The 20630-nt window shown below is 33.0% G+C and overlaps 1 protein-coding gene across 1 annotated transcript in view; it reads left to right on the plus strand.

The window, feature by feature from the left end:
* The window catches only part of MGAT4C (MGAT4 family member C), a 326605-nt gene that overhangs the window by 80577 nt on the left and 225398 nt on the right, over positions 1 to 20630 (plus strand). The window contains 1 exon segment of the mRNA XM_063154937.1: positions 1360 to 1460. The gene's annotated coding sequence lies outside the window, so the exon portion shown is untranslated.

A 20630-nucleotide genomic window follows, 5' to 3' on the forward strand; every position in this document is an offset into this window, starting at 1 on the left:
TTATGAATTATCTCTTACTTGTCTTTTACAAGCTTTGAGACATTTTTCTTACAGGTTTCTCTTGTTATGCATAGCAAAAATCTCAACTAGACTTTAAATACCAACCTAAAGCACTCTGTCACAGAGAATAGGATACATTGATTATAGTACTAAAAACTTCTGTCAATTTTGTTGTATCACTTATCTATATTTTAGCTTCTGTTTATTTTAGATTTTTGTCATTGCTTGGATGGTGAATTTTCACCTCAAAAAAAGACTTATCTAAGTGCAGTATAAAGGAATATTTTCTCTAAAATTATATTTACGGAAATAATTTTGTTAAACATTTAGAAGAACACTTTTATAGCTAAATTAAAGTTTTCCAGCATTAAGAGTTCCCAAGAGAAAAATTAAAACTATATGTGTCCCATCACTGGGGGTAGCAGTCTGAACTACAATATTTTAGCTAAATTTTTTTGCTGAATTTTCTGATAGAAAATAAATGCATTTCTGCCATAATTGCATGCCATCTTATGGAATGAATTTTTTTGTGCATTGTGCCCCCACCTTTCAATATGAATAGTTTCCAAGCCCTGCAATTCAGAAAACATTTATTAAAGAGAAAATTATGGTATGCTTGCATGACATATTTGACTTAAACAATCTTGTTTTAGTGGGCAGGCAACTACTGATAGATGAGAAGTGCTTAAGGGCAGCTTAATTTATAACTTTCCATGACTACTTTGTGACTCCACAATACAGGTCCTTACCTACAATACAGCAGAAGTATTTTTTGTCCACAAAACCCGTCTCAAATGTCATTTCTATTTCTAAAAGCAAACTATAATTTGGCCATTTGCCAAGAAATAACCAGAAGGTTTTTGAAGGTCTCTTCCAACCCCAAACTATTCATATTCAGAATCTTAATTCTCTCATTCTAAATGGACTGTGTGCAAGTGTTTTTCCACTACACCACCGAAATACTTCATCACACAGATGAGAAACTGTTGTTCTTCTCTATTCTAGTTAGAAAAAAGGCTCATTCAAATTTTGCCTTGCCCTTTTGCATATGGAAATGTCAGTGCTCCACTGGGTCTATGAGACTATGTGTATAAATTCTCCCAGAACATTCACCACATGTAAGGAATGCAAATTCTGTGGTTCTGTCCCTAGAATATTCATTTATCTCTGGAAAGTTTTTCTCCTCAAGAATTACACAGTGTGTGGACCAACCCATAACAGGTAAGGAATGTTATCCTAAACAAGTTTAGCTATTTTGTACACAATAGGATGATTTTGTAAAGTGAACCACTGTGTAAAAAAGAAAAAGAAAGAAAAGATATTTTGAATTATTTACATGGATTTCTTTTTTCTCTACAGATTATTTTAAGTGAAGCAGCCATAGCTTGGATTTCATGGTGTGACCTTAAAATTTAGTGTCAAGCTCTTCAGATAGCTACTAGATTTGGCAAGGTTAAAAGGTAAGTGAAATATTTAATGCTAAATATTTAAGGTTAAACCAAATCACTATGAGAAAACAGAAACCTCAGTATTTAGTGAACATTTTCATTAATACTATGCATTAACATGAATGACATCCATACTGTAAAGGGGTCTTTGCAGTCTTTTCAAAATTTATTGCTTTAAAATTTGTCATGGTAGTTTCTAAGTTATAAGTTAAAAATAAAACACCTACATGAAGGAAATAAGGAAGTGGAATTGCAATCATATTGTCTTCTATTTAACTTGGTATCATTAAAACAAAAATTCAGGTTTCAAATCAAGGTGTGAGATGAGGGCAAATGAAATAGGGTATAAAACCTGTAGTGTACATATTAGACAAATGTAATTATCTGTTATGTTTTTGTTTGTTTGGGGATTTTAGTGTTTTTCTTTATTCTTCTTCTAAAGCAGAAAACAAAAAAAACTGTCCAAGCGTAACTGAAGTAATCAAGTGGAATGGAAAGAGTTAATTAAGCACACAGGAAACAAAGCTAACTTGTCAAGTCTTGGTCATTTACGTGATGCTGAATGTCTTTGTGAAAGATTCAGTAAAAGCAGTGTCATCAAGAATACCTATTTTGCTATTTTACTAGACAGAGTAGACAAAGCATATCTATTTAATCAGTCCTTTACATTAAACATAATATGTAAAATGCTCACTTAAAACATTAATTTAAATCAAGGGGAATTAAATGAATGCTATATAAATCAGCATTTCTTTTATCTCTAAGAGAGACATTTTTCATCCCTTACATATTTGTGGGTCAGATATTGCCTCAAGGAGAAAGGAGGTTATGAATAATTTACGAATCACCATTTTTGCTTCTGATGAGAGCACTAAGACATGCTTTCAGGGCTAGTTACATGCAACATATTCCAAAGAATATTGCTTATTAAAAGAAGGCTTTTCTCTTGTATTTGGGAAGGACATGGATCTTTTAGAGCATGTGCAGAAGAGGGCCACAAAAATAATGCAGGTCAGGAACATCTGACCTGTGAAGACAGGCTGAGCGAGTTGCAGTTGTTCAGTCTGTAGAAGAAAAGACTTAAGGGGCAACTTACCACAGCCTTTTAATATATATAAAGGAGCAGTTATAAGAAAGATGGAGAAAGTCTTTTAACCAGCTCTTGCCCAGAAAGAACAAGAGGCAATGACTTTTCATTGAAAGAGTGTAGGTTTACATTAGACATACTGAAAAAATATTTTGTAATGAGGGTTGTGGGACACTGAAGCAGATTGCCCAGAGGAGTTGTAGATGCCCCATCCCTGGAAGTGTTCAAGGTCAAGATGGAGGAGCTTCAGGCAATGTGATCTAGTGAAAGATGTCTCTGCTCGTGGCAGGTAGGTTTACTAGAAGGTCTCGTAAGGTCCCTTCCAACAAAAACCACTCTATAATTCTATTGTGTGTCTGGAAAGAGCGTTTATACTTGGAATTTTAGGGAATATAACTGAACAAGTTTTCGTCTGAATCTCATAAGCAGAGTAAGAATCATCATAATGACATACTAAAGCCAAGATTAACAAAAGAACTTATTGTACGTTAATATTCTTGTCGATAAATTGATAGTGTGGAAAAGTCTCTAGAGAAAAATATTATTCTTACTGTATCAAACTATTAGGAAATTCTAATGACATCTAGTATAATGATACTAGTTTTTCCATCCAGACTACTGTAAATTAATTATTGCACTATACTTTTAAATCTTTTTTGAAGTACATGTTAAAAACTCCTGTCAGAACTGAGCCCAGAAGCTAGTCAGACTTTTATGTCATTCCATTTAGGGTCCAGAAAAATAAAACAAGTTAATATGTGGAAAATAATTTGCTAGATTAAGAAAAGGTAAGGATAACTTAGGAACCAAGTGTACATTTAGGATTAATGGGTATCATCAGTGATTCCACCTCTAGTGCCTGTGGCCACCAATACAGGTAATTTTTCAATGAGGTGATGGCATAAAGTTTTTACTCTGTATTACTTCTCAAAAAAAACTTCATTTCTATTATTAGTGGCTCATTCTTCAGACAACATTGTTAGAAAATACCTTCTTAATATTGATAATTATTTTTCTTCAATACTTGAATAAAATATCACTATTAGCAATATGCTTTCGTTTGTTACGCAGAATATTCCATTTTGTTTATTACTGCAAAGTACACAGTTTGTTTAGTTCATTGAATTTCACTGACATTTGACTTACTACTTTTTATTAGTTAAAAAAGTTATAATTCAATAGAGAAAACAATTTTCTTTAAATATTTGTCAGTATAAGACTATTTTAGCAATATCTGTTTGATGCTTATTTGTCAAGAATGTGAGATACAATTATTCAGATGATGTATTTTGCAGTTCAGTCCTTGTACCTGACAAAACCAATTGCAATTTATGCTTCCTCTGGTCACAAGAGGTAACATGACAAGTCTTTACTCTCTATACCTTCAAATCACATAGTGTTCCTAATGCCTTTACTACACATGGTCTGCTTTATCTGTCTGATGGTATTACATTGCAATGCATTTTGCAGGAAATAAAATGTTTCTAATGTAACCATAAATTCATCTTTTTTTGTTGAGCTCAGAAGTCAAATCCTTAACAAAGAGGATTTGACATACAAAACCACTTTTTGTTTTCTATTTTGATGAGCTTATATATAGTTGCTAATAAAATCATTGACACCTACATGCATGTAATACTGTATACCTAAGAGAGGAAGACAAAGAATGTAAAAATGTGCAAGATATTTTCCTTGATTGACTGTAAACTCTCTGATGTATTTCAGGAAGTGAAAATAGGGTTTCTTGATGTATTTCAGGAGTAAATCTTTTATATCTGATTAAAATGCAGATGAGCATCACCAACTATTGTAATTTGTAAGGGTTGATCTCCTGATGCAAAACTCTTCCATCTGTTTCAGGTGTAGAGTTTGCAGAGAATTTGCTACAACTACTGAATGCAATTTAGGTGCAGATGCAATCCCCTACCTAAAACTCCCCATGCAAATGTAAACTCCTTTATACTACTTTTGATGAGATCTGCTATTTAAAAGAAAATCTGCACCTTTATAATAAAATAATTGTTAGTGATGAGAAATTACAGAAGTGCTATGGAAAATTTGCATAAGAACACATGGAAATTCTGAGATCAGGATCTAATCTCATATTTCAAATCTTGAAGTATTAGTAATGCTAATTTGGTTATTTTTAGTTCTTAGGTTGTTTACTTACTATTCAAGGAGACAAACAAGCCAAAAGTCAATTTAATTGTCTTAAATACTTTTATTTCTGTGTTTTGTAGATTAGATTTTTATTAACTGTTTACTAGGGTTTTTTATTAAAGAATTGCATTGCAAGAATTATTTAGGGAAGGGAAATTACCCCAAAATCTCTTATCTCTAAACATGGTTCTTTGGCTGTAAGAACTCAAAGTAAGTTTCAGACATTTTATCACATACAAAACAACCAATAAATGTGAACTTTACCACACCTACATTTATAAATTAGTAGAAGGACACAAATTTCTTGGAGTAATGGTCACTAGATACAAGAGACTAGGAAGTGAAGAATTGTGTTCTTAAAATGTGTCAGAGAGAAAGGGAAATGTTACCAAAAGATACTTTTCTATTTAACAGATGTTGCATAGAGAGGTGTTGCATTATCACTTTAAAAATATTTTAATTTTTTTAATTTTGTAGAAAGAACAACAAACCTGCCCTTTCAGTAAAATATTGTACACAGCTTCTGCAAAACAAATAGTCTGCTTTGAAAGCTGGCAAGGAATGCAGGATCAGCAATGATTTGACATTGAGAAATTAAGCTGAGTTATTTAGTGGCAGGAAAATGCATTCAATGAGCAGGGAAAAATATGTGTAATACTTTTCTTGCAAAGAACAGTAATACTCTGTAAAATAGTTGCCTGTCTACAGGAGCTCTCTTTATAACTTTTTTTAAATTGAAAAAGTAATTGAATATTCAGTTCACTCTCAGTTGATTTTTTGATATGCTGTGTGTCATCATATGGCAAAGTAATTTTTTAAAAATGCTGTCTTTTAAAAATGCTATCTTTTAAAGTAAAAATGCTATCTTATATAAGTAAAAATCTGCAAGACTTTTTTCCTCTATGATACCTGGAGTTATATGGCCATGCTTATGTCCTGAGCAAGAACACTCCTTGCAAGAGGACTACACCCTTGAATGGCATATCTTGGTCTGCTGGAGTGAAGAGATAAGTAACATGGAACAAGTTGACAGTAGATAAAGACAGTAACAGAAGCATTCTTAAGGATGAAAGAAATTAATGACTAAGTGATCATAAAATTTGGGGTTTAGAGTGTATTTCTTAGTGGGTACGAGTATTTTTATTACAGATAATAACAAAAAGCTAATGTCTCTCCAGGAGGAGAGAACAGCATCTATGCAAAATTAAAAACACACAAAGATCTAGAAAGTAGTTTGTGATAATTCAAAAATGAAGGGAATAGCATAGATTTATTAATTTCTATGACTATGTAGAAAGAGCCTGACCTTCCTGACCTGTAACTATTACATATGAATGAAAATTGGCAGTGGTTGTACAATTAGGTTAATTGCTGATACTGTGATGGAAGTTGCAAAGAAAGGGTGAAATGTAATGGGTAAATTGCAACTGCATAATTTCTGATATATTGGAAAGGCTTTGACCTAAATCAGGCTAAGTTTACCAAACTCTGAATATGGTAGAACAACTGCCAGCATGATTGTCTAGTGGCAATTTTTTCAGCTTCCTAGTCTGAGGAAGAAATATTCTCTCTTCAGTTTGCATCTTCATAACTGTCATAAATTTGGTGTCCAGTTCTGGCTTTTAATATCTTTGTCACTTTTTAGTTTTATTATTCTGTGGCTCTTACTGTTGGCTTTGTGCTCTCAGATTCTATAAAACAAACTGGAACTCTTGGGAGCTTTCTCTTTCCAAAATAATTCTAAAATTGTGTGGAACTGTAGGAATAAGGAAGAAATTAAGAAGTTAAAGCTCCTCTTAGAAAAAAGACAACTTGTAATCATAAGGTGCTTTTTGCCTGCTGAGGAGATGAGAGCTTTCCTGGTGGTGCATTGGAGGGTTTTCAAAATATACAAGAAGAAAAGATTATTTTTTATTTCTTAAGAAAGAAACAAAATCTCTTAAAAAGGATAAATATTTTTGGAAGTTCTCTTGTTTTTCTATTCTCTTTATCACAGACAACCATTATAGATTAAATATCTCTAAAAGCAATAACATACTAATTGCTTTAAAATGCTTATTTTTCCTCTTTGATGTCATATACAATTTCTATTAATATCAAGCATAAAATCAAGCCATGCATATATATTTATATATATATATATATACACACACACACAGATAAGACCCCCCAAAATTACCTGATTGCATAGTTGCATAGTGGTGGTATAACTGAGGAAATCTCAACATATCAGTCCCTTTTCCTTACTTCGTTTTCTATTCTCAGCTGAATATTACTTCTACCTCTGTTGCTCCATAATGTGCACATCTTATCCCTTCACAAATTAGTTCTACCTAGTAAGCCTAGATCATACCATAGGGGGAAAAAGAAATAAAAATTTCCTGCATACTCAGATCTCAGAGGAGTCACTCTAATGACAGAATTAAGGAGGCAACACTATGCCAGAAGTGGGGAGGAAGAGGAATGGGAAAGATGTGAGAACTGCTTGTTTTGCAACAACCATTAGGACTAAACATATTTAACACAGGAATGCACCACCAATTCATTTTTTGTGAGGGGGTTTGTTTGGTTTTTTTAGATTGTTTCATTGTTTGGATGGTTTTTGTTGGTGTTTTATTGGGTTTTTTGACGATTTTTTTCCTCAACTCTGTCAAATGAATATATTTTGTTTCAATGCTAGATTAAGCAGCCTTTGGCTTTTCTGAAATTCCAGCCATTCTAATATACTAAGAACAGCCTACATTTTCAGGGTTTTATAACATTACTATTGTTTAATCATGATTTTTTTAACAACAGCAACAAAAAAGTAATAATGTATTTCATTTTTTTTCCTAGTAATTATTACATCTATTCATGTGCTATGGAAATGAGCTACTAGTGCAAAATAGCAAATATTCACTAAGTCACTGAACATATACATTACTAGAATTTTCTGCCTCAGACAATACTGTACTACTGTTTTGTTGACTTGAATACTTACTGAAGATCTGAAAAAGATTGATTTTATAATTTTATTATTTCTATCAGTTGCCTTCATGATTATTTCGATTTTATCAAGATATATCAATGAAAATGGAATCTGGGAAGTGGAAGAGATATTAATTGTGAAGGAATCTGAGAAGTGGAAGAGATATTAATCAATAATCAATTGTTCATGTAAATAAGAAATTCAGATGTTAACATGTCTGTAGATGTATGTTTCTCTAAATAATAACAACAAAGATCACCACCACACCATCATAATTATCACCCTTTGCAATTATTTCAAAATTCTTGAAAGTTTGTCCCTGGGGAAGTTCTCATTAATATTTTAATTTAAATGGAAATTACCTATTCAGTAAAGTATTACTAACTCTAATTTGATATTTAAAAATTATTTTGTTTATATTATGCTTTCTCATTTCAATTTGCCAAAGTTCTTCCTCAGTTGTTCTAATTTCTGAAGTGTGTTTATACCTAGCTGTGAAAAGGACAAAAGATTTTATTAAAAGAAATAGATCATTGAGATCTGCATTTATTTTCAATAGTTGATAAAACAAACAACTATTCTCATTTAAGTAGTGAGTTTTAATTAATAAATGTTATACTACTAGTTAGAACTCCAGCAGAAAAGCAGCATTAGGCTTTTCAGAGTTTTTGTACTAATATATGCATAGGATTTTCAGTCTACTTTCCTTGCTGGGAGAAATTTTTATTTTGAAATCATTGAACTTAATTTAGAAATGTTATTTTGTATTTTAAACAATAAGGTTTAGTAAAGTGGCATGAAATGGGGCTTCCAAGTGACCTGGCAGAAAGTTAATTTTGATTAGAGCATGGAATAAAACTTGCATATCAGGAAGAAATACAAAGAAACCCAACGAACCAAACCAAACCAAAACAAAGTAAAAAAGTGTGAAAACTTGAGCTCCAAAACTCTGAATACCTGTACACTGACCAACGTGTAACGACTGGCTGAGCTTGGTACATTGGGATTAACAAATTTTCTTTAAGATAAAGGTGGCAATTTTCAGATGCATTGTACTGGTTACTAACTAGTAACTGCTGGAGATCTGGCTAGGACCATCAAACTATAAAGGATAACGTACGTTTAATAACCAGTGAATCATTCCATTACATGAAGATTTTGTCTGGCAACTATTGTACCTCTCTGTTACAGTTTTAAAGAGAAGACCTACTTTGAGTGGGTTTTTTTGAAATAAGAACAATCTCACATTTTGAAACTTTTTAATCCACATATTAGCTCTTTTTCTATTAATCTCAGTTACAAAGAAGGCTGTGGGTTTTTTCCCCTTATTAGCCTATAACATTTTTGAAAACTATTTTGTCTCCTCGCATGCCCTAGAACATGCTTCATTGTTTTAAATTGTCTATAAATAGGATATTTCTTATTACATTATACAAGTATTTTATAAAAATATTGAACAGATCTAGAACCATCACAAATTCTGCTTGACACATCATCCACTTCCAAAGGGTTCTTACCAGTGTGGGTTATGCCAGAAAACCATACCCAACTACAATATTCTTATACTAGTAACATGTCCAGAGAACTTGACCCATTCCGGGAAGTGTTCAAGGCCAGGCTGGATGGGCTTTGAGCAACCTGCTCTACTGGGTGGCACCTCTGCCCATGGCAGGGGCTCTGGAACTAGATGAAAGTTCCAGTATTGGAACCCAGACCATTCTATGGTTATATAAATATCCCTATGTTTAATTTTAATTATGTTATTTTCTACCTCCTTCTTACCAATGGGTTTTCTGTGAATGAGATTTGTGTTGTAGAGTTAGAGCCTATGGTGCAACAGTCTTCATGTGGCTTCTTGGTGAAGCAAGGAAAATTATCTTGCTTGGCTGTTAGGTTAGTCATAAAGTCTTAAAAATAAATTAGTAAGTTCTGTTGTAAATTTAAAAGGTGTTCCATCAATTTAGAATAAAAATAAGCATGGCATTTACTAGTTCTCTATTGCTAATTACCAGTGAGGTACAGAAACTTTGAGATGGCAAAACTAAACTATTTGTTTCTTTTGATTTCTTTTTTTTTTTTTACTGTTATTTTTGCACTTCTAATTCAATCTTTTCCCACAGAAATTGAAAGATTAACCCAGTTAATGAAGTTATTAATTGGTAATTTAGTTAAAAGTTGTTAACCAAGTTAATTATTTCTTCTGAAATAATCTGAGTCTAAATCTGATAATTCTTGGTCATAAAACATACAAAAAGCATCAAGGTTTTTTCCATTATAAATAGACTGACATTGTAAATAAAAGCAAATATTTGATAAAGGGAGAAATTACTGTGTTTTCAGATATTGAGAGTGCAAAAAATTATGCATTTCTCAATTCTATATGATAATTATTTTAAAATAATGTCTCTTTCTCTAAAACTTATCCTCATTTTCAAAGTAAAAGTTTTTATTCCATTGTTTTAAGATGAAACAGTATTTATTGTTTCTGCTTCTATGTAGTTGTGTATATTACCAAAAAGAATAATGCTGGTATTCAATATGTTGAAGAAATCTGATTTTCAAAAGGCACTATATGAGATTTGTTTAAGTGAAAACCCATTTTCAAATAATCTTTAAGAGTGCATTATAAAGAGTTTGTCTTTCTGAAGTAGTAGGATGATATAAAAATATGGAATTATGATGACTAATATTTTATCATACAGAGTACTAAATAATGAACATTTTATGCTCCATTACCTTACAATTTAGAGCACTCTTTCTTTCTTTCTTCTCCCCTCTTCACTTGGAAGACCTTTTACAAAGGCTTCAACAGCAGCCAGCTTTAACAGAGAACACAATTTAATATTTTAACAGACTAAATACAGTGCTCTAAATTGAGGAATAACTTAAAAAATTCCAAAACTTTTAAACTTGTATGAGCTTAGAAAAAAGCAAAAGTAAAATGATTGGATTACACACTGAAAAGGAGAAGTTTATTTCAGATTCTTACTTTCACAAATAAGGTCAGCTATAATTCAATGGCTGTATATTCATATAAGATCTACAAATAAGTACAGTCTGTAGGAAAAAAAGCTAAATTTATAAAGTTTCTGTAATCAAGTGATGATTATAATTTTTGTTAAAGGTCTATTATTGTCTAGTAGGCACAGAAGACATATTTTTCGAACTTTTTAATGTCATTAAAGGCAGGTTTAGCGCTTTGAAAAATTTTTAATCTTTAATGTGTATTTGTTCTGCAATATGAATTAATTTTGCATGTTTACTCATGACTGCGGGTGGTCTGCTAAATAATATAAGAAAACCTCTGATAGCTTCTATTTCTATTTTATGTTGAATGTTTAAAATTAATCCAGTTTAGATTTTGTGCAACATGCTCCAGGTGTGGTTGAATTAGATTTTAGTTGGGGGTAAAGTTTATGCATTTGAGAGAGACACCTCAATCTGTTGATTTCCCAGAGGCAATCTGGTTGGCACTTTTTTCTGTAATGGTGCCTTGTTTGCATGCAAATGCTGCAGGTGACCCCTCCTGATCTCTGGCTGATTTTTCATTCCCTTCCGTTCGCATCATTTCAGACCCTCTGCTCAGCAATCCCGTCTGCCTCTCTCGCACAGCGCTGTTCTCAACTGCCTTCCTCTCCCATCATCACTCGGTTAAAATCCTCCTTACCTTAAAACATTAAACAGCTTCTAAAGACTTTATCACAGTATATTGAGTTGTATGAGAAGATGGAAAACAGCCATCAAAACCAGGTGAGGGTCTGCAGGCAACTAAACTTTGTTAGTGAGATTGTTGTTGAATTCTGGAGATATTAGTACAGGGGCTCCAGCTGTAAACTGAAAACATATTCATAAAGACTTCCATTGCCTCCATGATTATTGATTTTAAAGCATCATCCATTATCAAAGAAGATTTTAAAACTTGATGTAAAAAACTATAAAATTAAACTTGATCAATGCAAAAAAGGGTGCATCAGCTGCACAAATTCAGGATCGATCTATAAAAACTTATCCATACATCAATATTTTCCTATCTTTATATTTTATATATATATTTCTTTGAAGCTGCTTTTTCCACCTTTTATTTCCCTAAAGACCTTATTTATTTCCAGATGTTATCAAGTAGTGCAGAATAGTCCATTAAGAACACAAGTATTTATTTAGCACTTGAAAATATCTGAAATACTCTTTTAGCACTTAAGTACAAAATTTTCAAGCTTGACAACAGGGAATAAGCAAGAAAAAATACCCAATTTGTGCTCATTAAAACTGGCTAGTGTTCGAAGAGCAGTCACAAATAATTCAGCAAAAGTCATCTAATTGAAGAAAAAGGTGATGTACAGACAAATGTATTTGTTCTTTAGCGCATCATCTCACTCTACTTAAAATCAGAAGTTTGAGAACTCTAAGGACTTCGATATAATTATCTAAAAGGTAAGATTATTAATTTGAGCTTTGAAAATTCAATTTTTATAAAGCTGTTTAAATAATGTTTTTTCAAATTGAAAAATTACTTCTAAGCCAAAAAACCCCAGTGTAATAGGCTTAAATTCAGCTTGAAGATTCACATCACCTGCAAAACAGAAAAAGAGTACTTTAAATTTAACAAGTGCTAAAATTTCTCTTCCCAAACAATGAATTACCTTTTTTTTTTTTTGTTCTTGATATTTAAATAAAAGAAATACTTGTAAAATATTGTTGTCTTCTAGATTTTGGGTTAATCTACTATTCTATTTGACTGCCAAAAGAGAAATACCCAAAATTTCCACAGCATGAATAAAGTCTATAAAGTTTTCAGGATTCTCTTTCCATTAAACAATCTAAATAATAGCATCATTCACTTGATAAACCCATCTTAAAAGCCACTCTTCTCCCATATATGTATGTAATTTTCTCCAATTTAAATAAATATCTATGAAAAGATATCATGTATGTTTTTATATCCTGATAAGGCATTTGTTTAATAAGATATATCAAGAGGTTTATAATTGCTGTCAGATTCTTTTATTCCTAACTATATAATGAACATCATGGGCTGCAGTTCATGGCAGGATGGGTAATGTACAACATTTATAAATTAATTCACTCAAATCTTCTCACATGCTTTAGTCACAATTTAGTGCATTTATTACCTTTTCAATTATCTGTTCTGGGGCTAAGGGTTACCTTATAATAATCTTAACACAGGCACAAACAATACAAATCTATTTTTAAAAATGTGAATTTTTTTATACAAAATCGTTTTATAGTCTCTGTAAATGTTAGTACACGAAAGAAGGGGGAAATATTGTAAAAGTATATAGCATGAACATCACATATAATTGCCAGATTGGATGAAAGCCATTCAACCCACACTGACAACATACTTAGATATACGAATGTGTTATTATAGTTCTAAATAATGTTTAGAAAATTACCATGTGTGTCAAAGATTTGCTCTATAGTTAAAGCTACAATGTGAAATCTTTACATGATACATTCATATTCTGTCTTTATTTCAGAGCATCTTGAACTACAAATGCAATATCAGCACAAACGCAAAAATATTTCTGCAGGCTTAGTAAAAAGGAATAGTAGAGTTATCATTGACTTCAGAATTATTTTTAAAATAAAATTAAAATTGAAATACCAACTTCTATCCATGTGACATTAAAAGAATGTAACAAAGACATATTTTCATAATGGAACCATGGCAAATTTTCATTCATATATACATGATTAATTAGATATTTTTGGTGAAAATTTGTTCAAAGATGTAATATTTTATATTCTTTTATACCCGCCCATATTACAAAGTTAATATGTGCTTTTAAATTTGGATATAATCCAGTTATCTAACTCATATAAATGGAATAATTAGAGCAACAAAATATGATTCAAGATACATTTTTTTATGTGCATCAAGCCCCATTCTAGATTAATTGGAAGGCTACCTCTATAGTAGAGTTTACAAATTAAATGTTTAATGAAGAACTCCAAATGATACCCGAATTAGTCACAGAGTACTGATTTGCTCCCACTCACTTATCAAATAGCAGTAATTGTATGATTTGGGTGTAGATACAACTCCACCCATAGTGACACCACTGTGACTTACCTTTTCCAACTTAATGAGCCCTGGAAAGAGAAAACATAATTGGTGGCATAATTTCTTAAAATAGAGGTAGTCTGCCATCCAGTTGTTTTTCCATCTTAAATCCTGCATTCAGTCAGGGTCAAGGTCCCTCGGCTTTCAGGAATGGTTACTGAAGGACAATAAAAGCAAAAGCCCCCAGGCCTTTCCATTTGGAATCTCTGCATGGATTTGAAGTCTTTCCCCACTTAGAGAGTTTGTCAGACCACAAAGTCTAGAGTTATTTGCAAGATGAGGCATGACTTAAATGCACAAATATTTGGACTAGATGATATACATGGGGAATTTTATAATTTCTTAACTTCATATACGGCATGGTAGAGCATGGTAAATTGTGAACACATTTGAAAGCAGAAACCAGAAAGTACGAGTATGCCACTAGATATTGGGGTTTAATTTCATTTAATTTTTATTCTCCAAAAGCAACAAAACTGAAAAAGAATTTAAGTTGAGGTATCATGGACTTTGCACAGTAGATGGACTGTCTCAAAAAGGTTAAGCATGGCACAAGTTTGGAACAATGCTTTAGTCCTATTACTGCTCTTTTTTCATCCAAATAATCTCTCTCACACACATAGCTAATAGAATTACTGACAATACATAATTTTTTAAGTGGAATCTCTGGTAGAAACCTATGAGCTTCTCTAAGCAGTGCAGAAGGGCAGGAACTCCTTAATTTCCTCTTCTGTCAAGAGAGACTGCGCAATTTCTCATGAACTAGAAGTGTTACCTTTGTTTTTTCCTTGGTCTCCTTTCCTTTAACATGCCATTGGAACGGAAATGCCTAAAAAATCCAAAACACCCATTAGTGTGTATTTTTTTTTGTCCTTTCATGTAACAGGGAAGGAATCTCCACACAAAAACAACCCTATAAAATGCTTCTGATTGTGAAACAAAATACTTTGAAAAATTAACGTACAAATAGTTCACTAGAAGAAGTTAATAACTAGAAGATAAAGGCAAAAACATAATAGAAAAATAAGATGCATCTGGTTATATACAGACATGTAATTAATAAAAGCATTTTACTAGTGAAAAGCCTTTTGTCAATGAAATAAATGAAAAATTCATTATCCAGTAATCAAAAAAGTATAATTTCTTTTTAAGCTATGAGTGTGTTTAGTGAAATGTCAAAAAACCCCAAAATACCAAAAAAACCACCTGCTATTTGCAAGAAATTGTCTTCTGTATGGGTTTTAGCTAGGACAAAATTTGTGGCTTCAGAAGCAAATGAATCTGTACATGAAGAAATGCCCAGATAGCAATTTAACACTATGCATTGTTTTCTGCACTATGCATTGCAATCTGCTGATTGCACTGCAGTCTGCAAGTTCTGGATCTCACTAAGAAGAATGTTAGGTAGATCAAGTAAAGAAGAAAGAAAAGCAAAATGAATACAATTTATTTTTAGAGACTGGTTTTCTGCAAAATCCAGATTACACTCAAAATTATCTAAACATACACTTCCACGTATCCTTTCAGCCTCATACTTGCATTTCAACATCATACATTTAGGAAGCATTGAAGTGAAGAACTAAGGGATATCTAAGATCTTTCTTATAGATTCTCAGTGTATTTAATTGTCATTTTCTGTGTATTTTATTCTCATGCTGTCTAGTATGTTTTTCTTCACATAATTATCTGAATTCCTGAAGAAATTATAAGTCTAAATGATAGTTTGTTCTTAGAAGATTCTTGATTTTCATAACTGTATTAGTAGGAAAGTTCTCAGATAGGGCTAGCATCTCCTCCCTGACATAAAAGTAACATTAAAATTGACACTGATTTCACTCAGCTGAGACAAAAAATGTAAATTAGTTCAGCCTCCACCTGACAGAATTTCTGGGAGCATGTACAACTGTAAACTTATCCTCAAGGTTATACATTAGAATGAAAAGGTAATGATTATATTTTGAGTGTAAGCTTGGAAAAATTAAATTAAATGAATACCCTCATGCATTCAAAGAAATACTTCAATAGAAGGACAATGAAAAGGAATCACGGACCTTGTTAGAAAATTCATCCAGAGAGATTAGAAGTATCTAAACTGATTGCACCCTGTAAAGTAAAATGCACATTTTCATCCAGATTTTGTGGATATGTATTGTAGTAGACCATTATCTATACAAATATAGAGTGTTTGCTTGTAGAAAATGCAAATTTAGATATAAAAAGCATTACTATACACTAAAGTCTTATGTAAAATGTACATCAAAGGTCCAGAGAATCAAATGTTAAATCACTTCCCCAGCAGAAATGGAAAGTAGAAAACATCTGCGTGATTAGGAGGAGTTTCTTTTTTCCTTTCAAATGACTCTTTTTGGTTTATGCTTCAAGAAAAAAAGAACAAGTCAAAATGGTGGTGAGCGGGGATCAGAGAAGGATAGTGGACTCCTATTTAAAGAAAAAAATCCATGTCTTTACTAATCTATATAATCAGAAAACACAAGTCTTCTAAGACTTATCACAAGTCAGCATAAAGATGAGCATCTTTTTCCCCTTCCAGAGACAATCTTAAAAATTGGGAACTTATTTTTGGAAACACCATTCAGGCATCCTAGGTTTATCATAGTTTTTCAGAGTTTATAATAATGAGTGAGGATGTGCAATAATCACAGTAAAACTTTTTCTATTATTTTCAAAGTGATAATGTTGTGACATGTGGCCCAAAAGGTAAACCATGTCTCTTATTTCTGCCAAGCAGATTGAATTTCTGTTGCAATCCCCAGCAGATCATCCTTGCCAAAATGAGTCAACCCCTCTAGGTTATTTCTGATATATGAAAACAATTGACTGGCTGCTTTTTTTTTGAGCCCCAAACATGGAATTCCTCACAATAGCCCAAGATGACTAGTTATCTCACAGACATAATAAAAACTTGAAAGATAGAGTGTCGAAATCAATCCCCACGGAGGGTAAAACTTTCCAGTCTGTAGTCCTTTCTCAGCTGAGGTACTTGTCTTGGGAGAATACATTTGTCATTTAACCAGGTGTAAAAACAGTTGTTTGAGAAAGAAAATATTCCAAATAAATCTGCCTATACTGTGAAGAAAAATATTACTTTTTAGCAGAAAAAAGAATGGTTAAAATAGTCTTGTACATAAGCATAATGGCTACTAAGTACATTTCTGCATTTACTGTGGAAAGAATTACTCTATGCACCAAAAAAGAAAAAAAAAGACAAGGATGACATAGCTTTACTTCCACACTTTTTTTTTTACTGTGCATCTCCCTCAGCCTCCTCTTATCAATAAAATTTACTGAATTTAGAGTCAGAGCAAAAATATTTCTCCCCTTCAAATTTAAACACTTTTATTTCCACTGTTTCGATCCCCCCCACCTTGACACAGCATAGTATATATCTTTCCTAATAGATTCTGCACACGCTCATCCCCTCTTGACACAACATGGTATATTTTTTTTCACAGTAGATTCTGCAGACACTCAGATTATATGCTTGTGGCTATGTAGTACAGAACATGATGAGATGTCTTTTTTTTTTTTTTTTTACTTTTATTCTATTTAAGCCATTACTCTTAAATGCAAACTAGCATAATATATTAAGAGAGATTGAAGCACAACAGTACAGCTCCCTGGTTAAAAATGGTTTAATATTATTTACAATTTTAGTGTGTAAGGAATTTAATTTTGTATGTATCAGTCTCTGTAAGAGATGTGTCAGGAAGATTAGTCTCTTAATAAAAACAAAGATAATAAATATTGACTTTAATAATCATTTGGATAATTAAATGTGTATTAACAGATATTTCATTGAGTGAATACATTATTATACACTCTACTTGTGTCCTTCCTTCTTTTAGTCCAGATACACTAAATGAATAATATTTACAGAAAATAACAGCTACCTAATAATGGTTTCCATTTAGGTAGACAGAGGTCATGTATTTCACAATTGCACTTAGGTGACCCGTATCTTATTATATGGCAGCATCTCAGTCACCACAAGATACCAATAGAAAGCAGTGCTAAAATAGCAATAAATATCTTGCATTTGATAACTAAAAAGAGGAAGAGGATGACCCATAAATCCTAGTGTCACCAAATTTGTCAGAAGCCAGTAATACTTATTTTCCACAAGGGAGGCTAACATTAGCTTGGACTGCACAATATTTTTGGGAGTCCTGCAAGCAGGTTGAGGGAGGGGATCCATCCACTGTACTAAGCACTGGATCTGAAGAGACATCTGGAATACTGTATCCAGTATTGAATTCCCCAGTACAAAAGAGACTGACAAAGTGAAGCAAGAAAGTCACAAAGATAATTAAGGGACTGGAGCATCTCTCCTATGAGATGAGGCTTAAGAAGCTGGAATGATTTGATCTGGACAAGAGAAGGCTCAAGAGAGATCTTAGCCTGAAACGTCTGAATCCCAGAATCACAGAATAAGCTGATGGGACCCACAAGGACTGTTAAGTCTTGCTCCCAGCTCTGCACAGTACCATCCCCAAGAGTCACACCATGTACCAGGGAGCACTGTCCAAATATTTTTTGAACTCTGTGAATAATGGGACCACTTCCCAGGGGAGCCTATTCCAATCAACCCTGAGTGAAGAATCTTTTCTAATATCCAACATAAACCTCCCCTGACATAACTTCAGGCCATTCCTTCCAGTCTGGATCAGTGCCTTCTCCTTCTCTTCCACTCTTGAGAAAGTTGCAGACTGCAATGAGGTCTCCCCTCAGTCTCGTTTTCTCCAGGCTGAACAGACCAAGTGACCTCAGACACTTCTCATGCATCTTCCCCTCTAGGCCCTTCACCATCTTTTTTGCCCTCCGTTGCATGCTCTAGAATACTTTAATATTTTTCTCATATTGTGGTGCCCAAAACTTCTCCCAGCACTCGAGGTGAGGCTGTCCCAGCGTAGAGCAGAGTGGGACAATCCCTTCCCTTGCCTGGCTGGCCATGCTGTGCCTGATGTCCTCCAGGACCTGGGTGGCCCTTCTGGATGGGACGGTTCTGCTGGTTCATATTCAACTTTCCACTGAATATTTAAAAGAATTCAAAGATGACAGAGTGAGAAGGCAGGAGGCAAAAGACAAACAAAACCGCTTGATGTTCACCATGAATATCAGGAAAATTTTACCGCGAAGGTAACTGAACGCTGGCAAAGGCTGACCAGAGTGGAGTCCTGTTCTTCTTGTCACAAGCTGCCTGGACATGGTCCTGGGAAACTGGCTCTGGATGGCTACGCTTGAGCCAGGGGGGTTAGACTAAATGACCTCCAGAGGTGTCTTCCAACTTCAACCAGTCTGCAATATGATGATTTTTTGAGTCAGTGTTTTCAGGAATTTTCACTGTTATTTTTTTCTGCTACACAATTGCATTCTTTGGAGAAAAATAGGTATTCAATGCCCATATTCTCCATTATCAGTCTTTACAGATATGAGGAAATCCCCAATGGTCATGACCATGGTCCTCTTCAAAGTATTTTTATTATGGTTTTGCTACAACTCCTGCTGCAATATAATAGAACTGATCAATTTATCTATTGCATTCTTACTGTTCTTTATTTAATTTGGAAAAACACCAGGTTTAGCATTTCTCTTTATTTAAAAGGTATCTTGTAAATGAAGAAAATAGTCTTAAATTACAAGCAGTCAATGACAGGCTTCTGATACAACCCATACCTGACAAAGTGTTTACATTTTAACTTAAAATTGCATTTGTTAGAATAATCTTACAGTTTATTTTGGTAAAAAAAACCAACCAAAAAAAAAAAATACAAAAAACAAAAAAACCCCACGCCTATCTGTTTGATATCCCTATCTGTTTTATGCTAGACATAACAAAAATGCTCCATACTTCATTCTGATACTCTTGTTTGTTATTTGGTTTTATACTAAAACCAAACATACAAAGGATTTTCCCCATATCTAATAATAACATGAAATCTGAACAGTTCTGTCTTTACAGAGTAAAAAATTGCTAAATCATTCTTTACTTTATTTTATGCTTCTAGCCAGAGCTCATAATATGAACAGGGAATAATTTGGTGGACCTATGAAAAAAAAAATACTGAGAACACCAGTGTACACCATCCTCTCATGTACTGAGACATTGATCTACTCAGTTGCCTGCATACTGAGAAACTGCTTTACAAGACTGTAATTTGAAATAGTGTTTACTGGGAGGATTTTTCCTTAACCTTTTGACACTTCACATTTTTTACAAGCTGCAGAATAAATTTTTGCTTACCATTCCTCTTTATTTCCAATGCATTATTTATGCCAGAATATTGCAATCTGCTCCGTCCCTGTAGAACAGTAAAAAATACCCATGCTTCACAAGTAAATAAATCAATATTGTTTCTCTGAAAATAAAATGCAATGTCTCTGAACATTTAAAATTCTTACATCTTGTGATGTATTTTTTAACTGATTCTTCCCACTATGGATGGCTGTTGATTGTTGCTTTATTAAAATAAAGACAATATTTTAGTGAATATGAAATTCTATAGAATAAGTTAACTACAGATGGGTTTGCAAGAAAATGCACTAACCTAAAGTGGAATATTCCCAAAGGATTTTTTTATGTAATGTGCTTGCATTGCTTGATGCCTTAATAGCAACTTCAATGGAAAGCTTCCAAAGGATTAATTGCTTGGTTTTGCACAAGTTCTTTATTTATCATCATTAACAGGCTTGTTTGAAAGAGTTTTTTCACGGTGTAATGTATCATTTACTGAAATTCTCTTTCTGGCCAGCTGACAAAAGGAGTATATTAGATGTTATGCTGTCTAATTACATGGCTTGATTTTAGCAATCATTTCCAATTTGTTGGTCTCAAGACACAGGAAGATAGAGTAGAATATTGTA

The sequence above is a fragment of the Melospiza melodia genome, chromosome 4 (genome assembly GCF_035770615.1).
Source record: "Melospiza melodia melodia isolate bMelMel2 chromosome 4, bMelMel2.pri, whole genome shotgun sequence".
In the NCBI taxonomy this organism is placed as follows: Eukaryota; Metazoa; Chordata; class Aves; order Passeriformes; family Passerellidae; genus Melospiza; species Melospiza melodia.